The sequence below is a fragment of the Bos indicus genome, chromosome 12, assembly GCF_029378745.1.
Source record: "Bos indicus isolate NIAB-ARS_2022 breed Sahiwal x Tharparkar chromosome 12, NIAB-ARS_B.indTharparkar_mat_pri_1.0, whole genome shotgun sequence".
In the NCBI taxonomy this organism is placed as follows: Eukaryota; Metazoa; Chordata; class Mammalia; order Artiodactyla; family Bovidae; genus Bos; species Bos indicus.
In genome coordinates, this window is record NC_091771.1 from 17,868,823 (window position 1) to 17,882,218 (window position 13,396).

Consider the following 13,396-nt stretch of genomic DNA (forward strand, 5'->3'; position numbering starts at 1 on the left):
TGGTTCCTCTGCCTTTTCTAAAACCAGCTTGAACATCTGGAAGTTCACGGTTCACGTATTGCTGAAGCCTGGCTTGGAGAATTTTGAGCATTACTTTACTAGCGTGTGAGATGAGTGCAATTGTGCGGTAGTTTGAGCATTCTTTGGCATTGCCTTTCTTAGGGATTGGAATGAAAACTGACCTTTTCCAGTCCTATGGCCACTGCTGAGTTTTCCAAATTTGCTGGCATATTGAGTGCAGCACTTTCACAGCATCATCTTCCAGGATTTGAAATAGCTCAACTGGAATGCCATCACCTCCACTAGCTTTGTTCGTAGTGAGGCTTTCTAAGGCCCACTTGACTTCACATTCCAGGATATCTGGCTCTAGGTGAGTGACCATACCATCGTGATTATCTTGGTCGTGAAGATCTCTTTTGTACAGTTCTTCTGTGTATTCTTACCACCTCTTCTTAATATCTTCTGCTTCTGTTAGGTCCATACCATTTCTGTCCTTTATCGAGCCCATCTTTGCATGAAATGTTCCCTTGGTATCTCTAATTTTCTTGAAGAGATCTCTAGTCTTCCCATTCTGTTGTTTTCCTCTATTTCTTTGCATTGATTGTACAGGAGACAGGGATCAAGGCCATCCCCATGGAAAAGAAATGTGAAAAAGCAAAATGGCTGTCTGAGGAGGCCTTACAAATAGGTGTGGAAAGAAGAGAAGTGAAAAGCAAAGGAGAAAAAGAAAGATATAAGTGTGCAAGTTTGTTCAGTCCTAAATTGTTTTGAAAAAAGATTGAATTCAGTAGGCTGAACAGATTATGGGCATATCCATATAATGGAATATTATACAGCTCTAAAACTGGGGGCATGCTTAATATTCTGGTATGGAAATGGCCACAAGATGTATTTTTCAGTGAATATACCTTGGTGCAGAACACTGTGTACAGAATACTTTTTATTTTAAAAAGAAGCAGGAAGAAAAGGAACATACATTATCATTTGTTTTGCTTATTTTTGCATAAATAGGTTCTGAAAATGAATGAAAGTGATTGTAGGGAGGAGGCCCTGAGTGGACTCAGAGGTGGGACTGAGATTGTCTGTTTTTGGCTGCCCCATGCAGTTTCCAGGATCTTAATTCCCTGATGGGGAATTGAACCTGGGCCCTCTACAGTGAAAGGGTGGAATCCTAACCACCAGACTGTCAGGAAATTCCCTGACACCTTTTTAAAATGCCAGTGTATTTACTTATTAGCTATGAGTCTTAAACTCATGTGTATTCATTTCAGAACCATTTATAATAGTCTTCAATCAAAAGAATTTTGAAAACCTGAGTGAATTTTAAATAAGGCTATAAGAAAACATAACACCATTGAAAATATTTAATTGTATGAAAACTTTTTAATTTCTGCACTTGGAAAGAAATAAAGGCAAACAAACAGGATTTATTGTCTTTAACATCCAATTCATATAAAAGGAAACTCTTAAAACTACTCAATAAATAGTGAGCAATGAATATGAATAGTCTAGCAAAAAATTTAAAAAGCAGATAAAAATATTAAACTTGGAAAGCATTGTTAGCTTCTCCTCTGCTATACCCCCAAGTCCAATATACTACAAAGCAGTGTCATTTTCTCTCCATTGTCAATATAATCACCATTGTCACTGTCACGATTCTAGCCCAAGCCACCACTTTCTCTCGTTAAGATCAGTGCAGGACTTTCCAGGTGGTCTAGTAGCTGAGACTTCACGCTCTCTCCCAATGCAGAGGCCTGGGTTCCATCCCTGGCTGGGAAAGTAGATTCCATATGCCACAACTCAGAGTTTTCATGCCGCAACTAAAGATCCTGAATGCTGCAACTAAGACTCAGTGCATTGGATATAGTCCCAGAAGTAGCATTGCTGAGTACTCTTTTATAAATGAAATTCACAGACCATCAAAGTGAACCATTTCCTTTAACCATTTCAAAGTAAGCAAGTCGGTGGCATTTAGTATGTTCACGACACTATGCCACCACCTCCATCTAGTTCCAACACATTTTCATCACTTCAAAAAGAAAGGCCATACTCGTTAAGCAATTGCTCCCCATTCTCTTCCCCACTCAGCCCCTCACAGCTAACAATCTGCTTTCTGTCTCTGTGGATTTACCTATTCTAGGTATTTCATGTAAATGGAATCACACAATATGTAGTTGGTGTCTGACTTCTTTCACTTTAGCATAATCTTTTCAAGGTCAATCTACAATGTAGCTTGTATCAATACATGATTTGTTTTAATGAATAAATACTGTTTGGCTACCTGCGTATGCCACACCTTGACTAAACTGGTCGTCTGTTGATGGGCACTTGGGTTGTTTTTCTCTTTTGGCTATTGTGAAATGTGCTGCTATGATCAGCCACCTTTTTGATGGGCATATGAACTGGTACTGAGCAGACTGACCAACGAGCCTGCTGGACTCCTATCCAGAGATGGAGTCTGGCAGGGACACTCCACCATGGCACATCAGCTAGGGCCTCTGCCATTAGTGGTTAAGTATTTTGAATAATTACATGCAGATTACCATAATTTGAACATATTAACAACTCATCTATTTCATCATCTGCTCACATTACCAATTTATCTACTTCCTTTCATACTTTCTTGCTTCTCATTTTTTTTTTCTTGCTTCTCTTAAACCCACAAAAGATTGAGACAGACTTGGGCATTTAACCCAGCGCAGCCAAGGATAATCTGTTCGAGTGACCAAGGATGTAGCCTGAAGTAAAAATTCAACCTAATAGGCATGATGACTATCAGTTGAGTCAGTCATGGGGAAAATGAATTGAAAATATGAAAGGAAGTAGATAAATGGGTACTGTGAGCAGATGATGAAATAGATGAGTTGTTAATGGCATCTCGAGGGCAGAGCTTCCTGGGCGGCAACTGCTGACCGGTGACAAGGGGACAGGCTGGTCCCCAGAGCTCTCCTACATCCTGAATGACCTTCACCTGCAGCCTGTGTGGTTCAGCTAGCTCTTGTTCACTCTGTGATGTTACAGGAGCTCTGGCTTTACGGCTTGGATTCCTGCCCTGAATGTTTCTACAGCTTTCATTCCTACAAACTTCCCAATGACTGAGGGAACTTGAGTAATTCCTTGCATGCAGGAACGTACTTCAGGAAAACACCTCTGAAAAGAAGTTAGGTTGCAGATATCTAGAGCTTTACAATCATTTCCACTCTCTGATTCCTCAGCTTCTCTCTGGAACTGCAATCTAAGGCAATAATCCCTATGTTAGGAAAATTCACATGGCACAAAGAAGTTAATCTCAATTTTAGTTTAATGCAAGAAATTGCAAATCTGTGTCAAATTTAGGAGAATTTGAAAAAGAAAAAAAGAAGTGTCATAATTTTATTTAATAACTTATTTGTTTTATTTTAAATTAGATGAAGTACTTTAACCTAATACCCTATGCAGAATTATATAACTATATTAACATTGGTATATTGTTATATTAGAATCTTAACTGAAAAAAAAGAAATATATATTCATGTGAAAAATATTCATAGGAAGAAATGGCAAAATAGGAACAGCGATTATCTTTGGGGGATATTTTTCCCCTACATTAAAAAATTTCCAATGATGATGTATGGCAGAAACCAACACAATATTGTAAAGCAATTATCCTTCAATTAAAAATAAGTAAATTAAACAAAAAATTCTAGTGAAATGTGCATGTGTTGTTCTTATAATGGAAAAATGCTTACAAAAAATTAAAGCAGAGGGACTTCCCTAATGGTCCAGTGGTTAAGACTCCATGCTTCCATTGCAGAGGGCACCAGTTCAACCCCTGTTTAGCGACCTAAGATCCCACATCATGCATGACATTCAGCGTGGCACACACCCCTACTCCCCACCAAAAAAAAAAAAAGTGGAATACAACATGGTTTTAAACAAAGCTTAATCATCCTAAAGTGATGTTTATTTATTAGGAAAGAGGGAGTGACAAAGCCTTCGGAGTGAGTAGAAACTAAGAGAAAAAGATGATGGAGATTTAAAGGATTTCATCTCCACTGTACTCCTCAAAGAACCTGATGGGACCCGGCTTTTCCAGAAGGGACAGGATACTGCCACAGGATACTGTGGCAAGGACAAAGAAAGGTTGGGGTAGCTAAGACACTACAAGACTTTCTGACAAGTTTAAGCCCTCCATGGCCGAGAAGGGCCAAGACACAGAGCTTCTTAGAGAAAACCTGTGCCAGAGAGGCAGTTCCAAATGGCCAGACTTGTGACTTCTCCTTGCGGGTCAGAAATATACGCCCGTGATACAGCAGGGTAGTGAGACTGCAAGAATGGAAGGCTCTGGAAACTATTTGAACATTTATTTCATGTGAATTTTTTATTGACTCTTCAGACATGCTAGTGAAGAGTGCCCCTCAGTTCTGAGGAAGGCTTTGTAGCTTGTGCAACAGCAGAATGGGCCAAAAGCTGGGGGCTGTGACCTCTTTTCAAATAAAATGTCTTGAAATAATTTTTTTTAAATGATGTCAGGGAGAGATCTGGTGGTTAATTAATTCATTAAGCACACACTCGTTGAATGTTTACTATGAGCCAGACACTTCTGTGAGCCTTAGGGAGAGAATTTCTTGTCGCCATGGTACACACATTCGCTGGTGGCGGACTACAAGGTGCAGAGAGGGGGATACAATAAATAAAAAGAATAGGTAAATAATACAGTATGTTGGACAGCTATGGAGAAAATAGAACAATGGAAGGAGTTAAGGAGAGTCAGTTGTCAGGTTTTAGCATTTAATAAGGAGGAGGCAATGGCATCCCAATCCAGTGCTCTTGTCTATGAAATCCCATGGACGGGGGAGCCTGGTGGGCTGCAGTCCATGGGGTCGCTAAGAGTCAGGCACAACTGAGCGACTTCACTTTCACTTTTTACTTTCATGCATTGGAGAAGGAAATGGCAACCCACTCCAGTGTTCTTGCCTGGAGAATCCCAGGGACGGGGAGCCTGGTGGGCTGCCATCCATGGGGTCGCACAGAGTCGGACACGACTGAAGCGACTTAGCAGCAGCAGCATTTAATAGGGTGAATCAGGAAAAATAGGGCAGAGATTTTCCCGGTGGTCCAGTGGCTAATACTCTGTGCTCCCAAGACAGGGGCCCTGGGTTGGATCCCTGCTCAGGGAACTAGATCCCACGTGCTGAAACTTCAACGAAGATGGAAGATCCTGCATGCCACAAGTAAGACCCAACACAGCCAAATAAATAATTGAAAATAAATATTTTTTAAAAAGGAAAGGTAGGGCAGGGACATTGAAGCAAAGATGTGAAGAAGATGGGAAATACACCTCAAAAAAAGCATTCTGGGCAAAACCCTGGGCAGGGCTGCCTCTGGCCTGGTCAAGGAACAGCAAGGTCAGGGAGGCTAGGAGCAGAGTGATCAAAGGGAGAGCAGTGAGAGAGGTGAGGTGACCAGGGAGGGTCAGGGAGGCTAGGAGCAGAGTGATCAAAGGGGGAACAGTGAGAGGGGTGAGGTGACCAGGGAGGGTCAGGGAGGCTAGGAGCAGTGATCAAAGGGAGAGCAGTGAGAGGGGTGAGGTGACCAGTGGGGGTCAGGGCACATACAGTCTTTAAGGCTGTTGTCAGGAGAATAAAGGGGACAAATTCACCAGCAGAGGCCAACAAGCTGTGGGAGCTGATAAACAGAGACAGGGCAAAGGTCACTCTTAAGAGTGATTAGGGCTCAGTGGTGTCATTAGTGAGATAGGAAACACAAGACGAGGAATATATTTGTGCCAGGGAGGAAAGGGGAGAAGTCATTTGTTTGGAAGGTAGTTCTTTTGAGGTGCAAAGAGGGCCCCAGAAGTTAGAGCTGGTACCTCAGGAAACAGGTCAGGATGGAGATGCAAGTGGTGAATTATGAGGAAAGACTGCATTTCCCAGCCTTTCTTGCAGTTAAGTTTGGCCATATGACTAATTTCTGGACAATGGGATATAAGTAGAAGTTTTCTGAAGAAACTGGAAAAGTTCCTTCAAGAAAATGGACTCAGCTGGGTCAATTTGTCATCTCTCTTTTCTCTTTTCTGCAGTCTGGAATGTGGATGATTTAGCTGGAGTTCCAGCAGCCATTCTGAAATAAGGAGGTGCCCTTGAGGATGGAAGCCAAGGGTTAGGATAATAAAACAAATAAAGAGAAGTTCCCTGGGTTTCTGATGACTATTAAGCCACTGTATCCCATACAAGTCTAGTTTGCTCTCCTTAAAAATGTTCATATATTGAATAAAAACAAACATATTTTAAGCCACTATTTTTTTTTTCTGATACACTCAAACTAAACTAACCCTAAGGGTTATAACTGGAAATACAGATTTGAGAGTCAATTTCATATAGATAAGGGCTTCCCAGGTGACTCAGTGGTAAAGAATTCACCTGCCAATGCAGGAGATGCAAGTGATGCAGGTTCGATCCCTGGGTCAGGAAGATCCCCTGGAGTAGGAAGTGGAAAGCCCACTCCAGTATTCTTGCCTGGACATCTCCATGGGCAGAGGAGCCTGTTGGGCTACAGTCCATGGGATGGCAAAGAGTCAGACACAACTGTGTGACTGAGCATGCATGCATGCTATCATATAGATGGTATTTAAAACTACGGGACTGGTGAAATTGCCAAATAAAGACTGTAGAGATGATCAGGCTTGAGATCAAGCCCTGGAATTAGGGCTCAGAAATTACACGTGGAAGGTGGGACCAGCAAAGAAGACGGAAAAGGAAAAAATGAAGTAAGTGGAAAACCAGGAGAGTGTGTTGCCAACAGAGGCTAAGAGTAGAAATTATTTCTGGAAGGATAGCGGAATGAACTACGTCAAATACTACTGGGAAGGGAAAATGAGGACAGAGAACTGACTGATTTAGCAAAATTGGACTTCCCTGGTGGTCCAGTGGTTAAGAATCTGTGCTTCCAGTGCAGAAGGTGTGGGTTCAATCAATCCCCGGTTGGCAAACTAAGATCCCACACGCCATGTGGTACAGACAAAAAATAGAGAAAAAAAGATTTAGCAAGATGGACGTCATTTATGAGCCACCACTTCAGTAGAGTGATGAAGACATGAAGACAAGCCCCACGGGAGCAAATTCAAAAGAACGGGAGGTGAGAATGTGGAAAAGGCAGATGTAGACAACTCTTTTGAGATGTTTTACCATAAAGGGGAACAAAGAAGAGGTAACGGGGTTAAGAAAGAGATTAAGATGAGCAATATTAAGTCAGCTTAACAGATTGATGGGGGTGATTCAATAAAGGGGAGAAACTGATAATGCAGAAAAAAGTAAACAACTGCAGAGGCAGAGTCTTTGAGACAGAAGACGAGATAGAACCCAGAGCACACTGGGAAGGTTGCCTCTGATAGACACCGACCTTTGGGAGAAGAGTTCTAGGGAAATGGAGGAGGCAAAATCCAACTGTGCTTGGTTCAGGAGTGAACACAGAATGAGCTAAAAATGACACAAGTGAAATAATATTAGTGGTTGCTTCCAGGTTCCGTCTATGGGGTCACACAGAGTCGGACACAACTGAAGCGACTTAGCAGCAGTAGCAGCTGGGTAATATAGGACTCGGATTATTTTTTTCCTGTGCTTCTTTTTGCATTTCTGTGACTTGCAAATTTTCTAGAGGAGTACCTACTACTATCATAATTAGAAAAAACTTGACAAAAGTGGAAGGAAAGGAAAGTCAGTCAGTGTGCTCATTTCTGTCTATCTTGGAACTAGGCCCATCCCTGGGAATAGAGGAAGTACAAGCTAGTACCTTATTTATGATGAAACCATTTCTTTCTCAATCTCTCGTCCCCTCTCTGTTGGGAGCTACTAACCCAAAGTGCTCCAATAAAGGAGGAAGTCCAGTGTAGCAGACAAAAACGCAGTGGCTAGAGCCATGGTGGGCTTCCCTGGTGGCTCAGTGGTAAAAAATCTGCCTGCAATGCAGGAGACCCAGGTTCAATCCCTGGGTCGGGAAGATCCCCTGGAGGCGGGCATGGCAATCCACTCCAGTACTCTTGTCTAGAGAATCCCATGGACAGAGGAGCCTGGCGGGCTATAGTCTATAGGGTCGCACAGAGTTGGACACGACTGAAGTGACTAAGCAGCAACAGCAGCAGCAGCAGAACCATGGTAGTTGATCCGAGTTGGTGGCCCAGGCAGATTCCTGGGGGTTCGATAGGAGGATAGGAATAAGGTGAGGCTTGGAAGTCTAGGTAAGTAGGCAGTAGCACTAGAAAAGTCTACCTGCAGGCAGCCACTCAACTCAGGTTGAAGAGCAGAACTGGCAGAGTCAGAGACGCGCTTGGAAGAACAAAGCTAAGGTCAAACGGGGCCCACCACGGGGCTCCACTTAACAAGCCGCACGCGTATGAAGGGCTCCGCACTAGCTGTTGGCAAGTCTCACACACATTACAGAGACGCGCTGAGAGGACTGAAGCTTGAAACCTGCCTCATACAGTTTGGAACATGTCTCTTATTACTAGATCATTCGTCAGTCATGAATTAAGATATTTATAATCCCACAATTACCTTATGGGAGCACAATTATTTATTTTCATTTGTTTCAAAATCTTTGCATTTTTAAATGGAGATATTTAAAATAAACCACATTTTTGTGGTATGAATCCTATTTTAGAATTTGTTTTTATCTAATTAATAGCCTTTATTTTTTAGAACAGTGTCAGATTTACGGAAAAATTGAGCAGATGGTCCAGAGTTCCCATAGCCTCGCCTCCCCTCCTCTACTTTCACACACAGCTCCTTCTTTTATTAACATTTTGTGTTAGTGTGGTATATTTGTTACAGTTGATGAACCAACTGTACAGTTTTGATACACAATTAACTAAAGTCCATAGCGCTCCAGTACTCTTGCCTGGAAAATCCCATGGATGGAGGAGCCTGGTGGGTTACAGTCCATGGGGTCGCTAGGAGTCAGACATGACTGAGCGACTTCACTTTCACTTTTCACTTTCATGCATTGGAGAAGGAAATGACAACCCACTCCAGTGTTCTTGCCTGGAGAATCCCAGGGACGGGGGAGCCTGGTGGGCTGCCTTCTATGGGGTCGTACAGAGTCAGACACAACTGAAGCGACTTAGCAGCATAGCGCTGGTGGTAAAGAACCCATTTACCAGTGCAGGAGATGTAGGAGACTCAGGGTCGATGCCTGGGTTGGGAAGATCCCGCTGGAGGAAGGCATGGCAAGCCCACTCCAGTATTCTTGCCTGGAGAATCCAGGACAGAGGTGGATGGCGGGCTACAGTCCATGGAGTCACAAAGAGTTGGACACTACTGAAGTGACTTAGCTATCAGCTATAGTTTACATTAAGGTTCATGTTGTACAAATCTAAGAGTTCACAAGTGCACGAAGTCATATATCCACAGTGACAGTATCACGCAGACTAGTTTTGTTGCACTAAAAATCCCCTGTGTTTTACCTATTCATCCCTCACCTTTGGACTCACCCATCCCCCTGGACCCACCCATCCCCCTGGACTCTGGGAAGCTATTGATTATTTAGTGTCTCCACAGTTCTGCCTTTTCCAGAATATTGTAGAGTTGGAATCTTACAGTGTGTAGCCTTTTCATATTTGATTCTTTCACTTAGCAATATGGATTTAAAGTTCCTTCATGTCTTTTCATAACTCGATGGCTCATTTCTTTCCTTTTCTTTTAATCACTGGATGGTATGCCATTGTTAGATATACCACAGGTTATTTATCCATCCATCTAATCAAGGATACCTTGGTTGCTTCTAAGTTTGGGCAATTATGAACAAAGCTGCTACACATGTAGGTTTGTGTATGAACATAAGTTCCCATTTATTTGGTTACAATTTTTTTAGTTTCCATACTGCCACTAAAGATCCTGTGTGCCGAAACTAAGACACAGTGCAGTCAAATAAACTAATTAATGGTGTTTTGTTTTGTTTTGTTTTTAAAGAGTCTATAATGAGTAGTGAGGGTACTATAATGGCCAGGCCATCACAGCCTCCATTCATAGGCCCCTGGTGGGTGAGTCTGGGTCTGTCCTGTCAGGGAAAAGCTCTGTGTCTGCACATGGTTCAGGTTTCAAGTTAAATACCCTCAGAGTTTGCCACTGAGAGGAGCAGTAAGAAGGCTCCAAGGGAGGCAGAAAACCCAAGCAAAACTCAAACTGTAGACCTGGGGAAGAAAACAGAGAGCCCAGTCATCAGAAGGGAGGACCACAGGGCGATTGGGTGCTTGTTTTCAGTGCTGAGCTAGGGATCCTGAGATGCCTGTGACCTAATATCATCCCAGGGCTGAGCCTTGAGGTAGGGTCAGGGGAGCGGGACTACAGAAACAAGCCAACGGAGCGCAGCTGTGTGAGACCGGCACGTGGGCACTATGGGGCGAAGACTTGGGCAGCAGACCCTGCGGAGCCATTGCATCCTACACCTCGAAAGAGCCACTCCTTCAGGACTCAGCTCCTGAAAAGCAATAAGCAGTTTGTAAGCTGACTGACACGTAAAGAGACCTAGAGAGATTTGTTGTTTAAAGGAAATAACACAGTCAATGCTTTTTGTAATGTTAGTTATTACTCCCTAATTGTTACTACTCGTTGGAAGGACGGGTGCTGAAGCTGAAGCTCCAGTATTCTGGTCATGTGATTCGAAGAGCCGACTCATTGGAAAAGTCCCTGATGCTGGGAAAGATTGAGGGCAGCAGGAGAAGAGGGTGTCAGAGGATGAGATGGCTGGATGCCATCACCGATGCAATGGACACGAACTTGGGCAAACATAGGGGGATGGTGAGGAACAGGGAGGCCTGGTGTGCTGCAGTCCATGCGGTCACATGACCAGGCAACTGAACAACAATAACTATTGCTATTGTCGCTATTTTTGAAAATTTGATTTTAATCCCTTGATTTTCTTAAATAGAGCATCCTTTTAATCTGGTTTCCTTCTATTAGATATAGATATATAGATCTGACATTTCCAAAAACAGAAACAGATGCTACTAATACATCCTAATTGGTAAGGTTTAAATTTGAATCTTTGCAATATATTCATGAAGCTAAAAAAAATTTAGTCTAAACAAGAATTTCCCAAAACTGACTACAGATAGATAGTAGATAGTAAAGTCGCTCAGTCATGTCTGACTCTTTGCAACCCCATGGACAGTAGCCAACCAGGCTTCTCCATCCATGGGATTTTCCAGACAAGAATACTGGAGTGGGTTGCCATTTCCTTCTTCAGGGGATCTTCCCAACCCAAAGGGAAACTGACTATACATAGAATTAAACTGGGAGTGTTAAAAACAGATTCCTGGGTCCCACCTCTTGAGCTTCTGAGTCAAAAGGAAACATGGGAAGGCTGGGGACTCCTGATGATGGCTTGTGGCTTAGAAACTTCTGTGCAGCCATGGAAATTGAGCACGTGGACATTAACACAGAAACGATCTTATTGTTCCTGTCCCTGGCTGTCCCTCACCCAGTGCACGAAGGAAGTATTTCCAGCTTACGCTGAACACAGTGATCCTACGGGTGGCCGGGGGAGGGGAGGGATGAGGTGGGCTACTGGCCTAATAAGGAGGTCTCAGCACCAAGCAAGGGGCCACTGCTGTGCAGTCCGGTGTAGAGGCAGACCTTGGTGGCAGTAGGTTCCTCAGCTCCTGGAGAAGACCTCTAAATACAAGGCCAGGGCTGTGACTGTGCTCAAGAGGCTGTGCACTTGATCTAGAATTCAAAGAAATGGGTTTTGTATTCGCTCCCATGTTCCCTAAAAATCATTAGGGGAAAACTGAATTTGCCCCCGTGGCAAGCAGAACAATGACTCCACCTCCGATGATGTCCACGTCCTACTCCCTGAAAGTGGGCCTGTGTCAGGTCACAAGGCAGAAATAGATGGTTGTTAATCAGCTGACCTTGAGATGGGGAGATTATCCTGACTATCTGCGTGGGCCTAATGTCATCACAAGGGCTCTTAAAAAAATGCAAGAGGGAGGTAGAAGAGAGCCAGAGAGATAACTGTGAGGAGGACTCCATGTTGCTGGAGAAATGGGGCCACAGGCTGTGAAATGTGGGTAACCTCTGGAAGCCTAAAGAATCTGCTTATAATACAGGAGAGCTGACTGTGTGAGGAGGACTCCATGTTGCTGGAGGAATGGGACCACAGGCTGTGAAATGTGGGTAACCTCTGGAAGCCTAAAGAATCTACTTATAATACAGGAGACCTGGGTTCCATCCCTGGGTCAGGAAGTTGCTTTGGAGAAGGGAATGGCAACCCACTCCAGTCTTCTTGCCTGGAGAATTCCATGGACAGAGAAGCCTGGCGGGCTACAGTCCATGGGGTCACAAAGAGTCAGACACAACTGAGCGAGTAACACCCTCACACTTTTCTGGAAGCCAGAGGAGGTTAGAAAGTGAACCAGAAGGACCACAGCTGACCCGTTGATGTCAGCTGAGAGAGACCTATGTCAGACTCTGACCTCCAGAATAATAAGTTTCAAGCCACTAAATCTAGGCTTTAAACAACACAGATTTTATTTTTACAGCAAGAATAGGAAACTAATAGAACACCTATGACCAAGTTCTTTATTTTTTTTCTTTAGAACTCAAGAAAAGAAAAACTAGAACTTCACATCTGACAGTCTGTCGTGTCTTCTTATCACAAGTCCCTGCAAGCCATCTCGAACATTTCACTTTTCTTCTCTTTGAAGAGACAGAGAAGATTCTATATCTAAGATAACCAGGCTTGCTTACTGGGCCAAGATCCAGGATCCATATTTTAAAAATCTCCCTTGGTGTCTCTAAGTTGACAGCCAGGTTTGCAAACCACCGGGCTGAAATGTTAAATTCTAAACCACGTAATTAGGAGTGACTGCATGCCTGGAGAATGAGCACACTGGATTATTATTAACCTGAGAGGGCATAACAGTGTGGCGTCCACAGAGACTGGCCTGGTGATGTAACATTTCATCAATGACCTGAATAATGAAATGGTGAGCATGCTCATTAAATGTGAATGTGGTACCAAAATGGAAAACAGGCGGACGGAGGAAGGCATTTTAATTAATTAATGAGGCTTGTTTGGATGGAGAGCATATTGATTCAAAGGACAGGTAACAGCGGGGTGAGGAAGTGCTGGAGGAGTTGCTAGGAACAGAATGAAGGTCAGGGAAGGCAAGCACAGAACAATACACATTCTGTGGAAGGGAAGGAAGTGGCACAGCAACAGGCAGGGTGGGAGCAGACTGTGACATTAGAGAAGGATCCTGTAGTAAGGCTGATCACAGAGTTGGTGGTGCTGGGGGCGGGTGCTGGAAGGCCACTTGGCTTGGGCCTGAAATTTAGAATTCTGACATCATGCTGGTATCTGATAAAGGCGTTCCTTTGTTAATGTAAAGCCCAGTTTTATGATCCCATTATTTTGC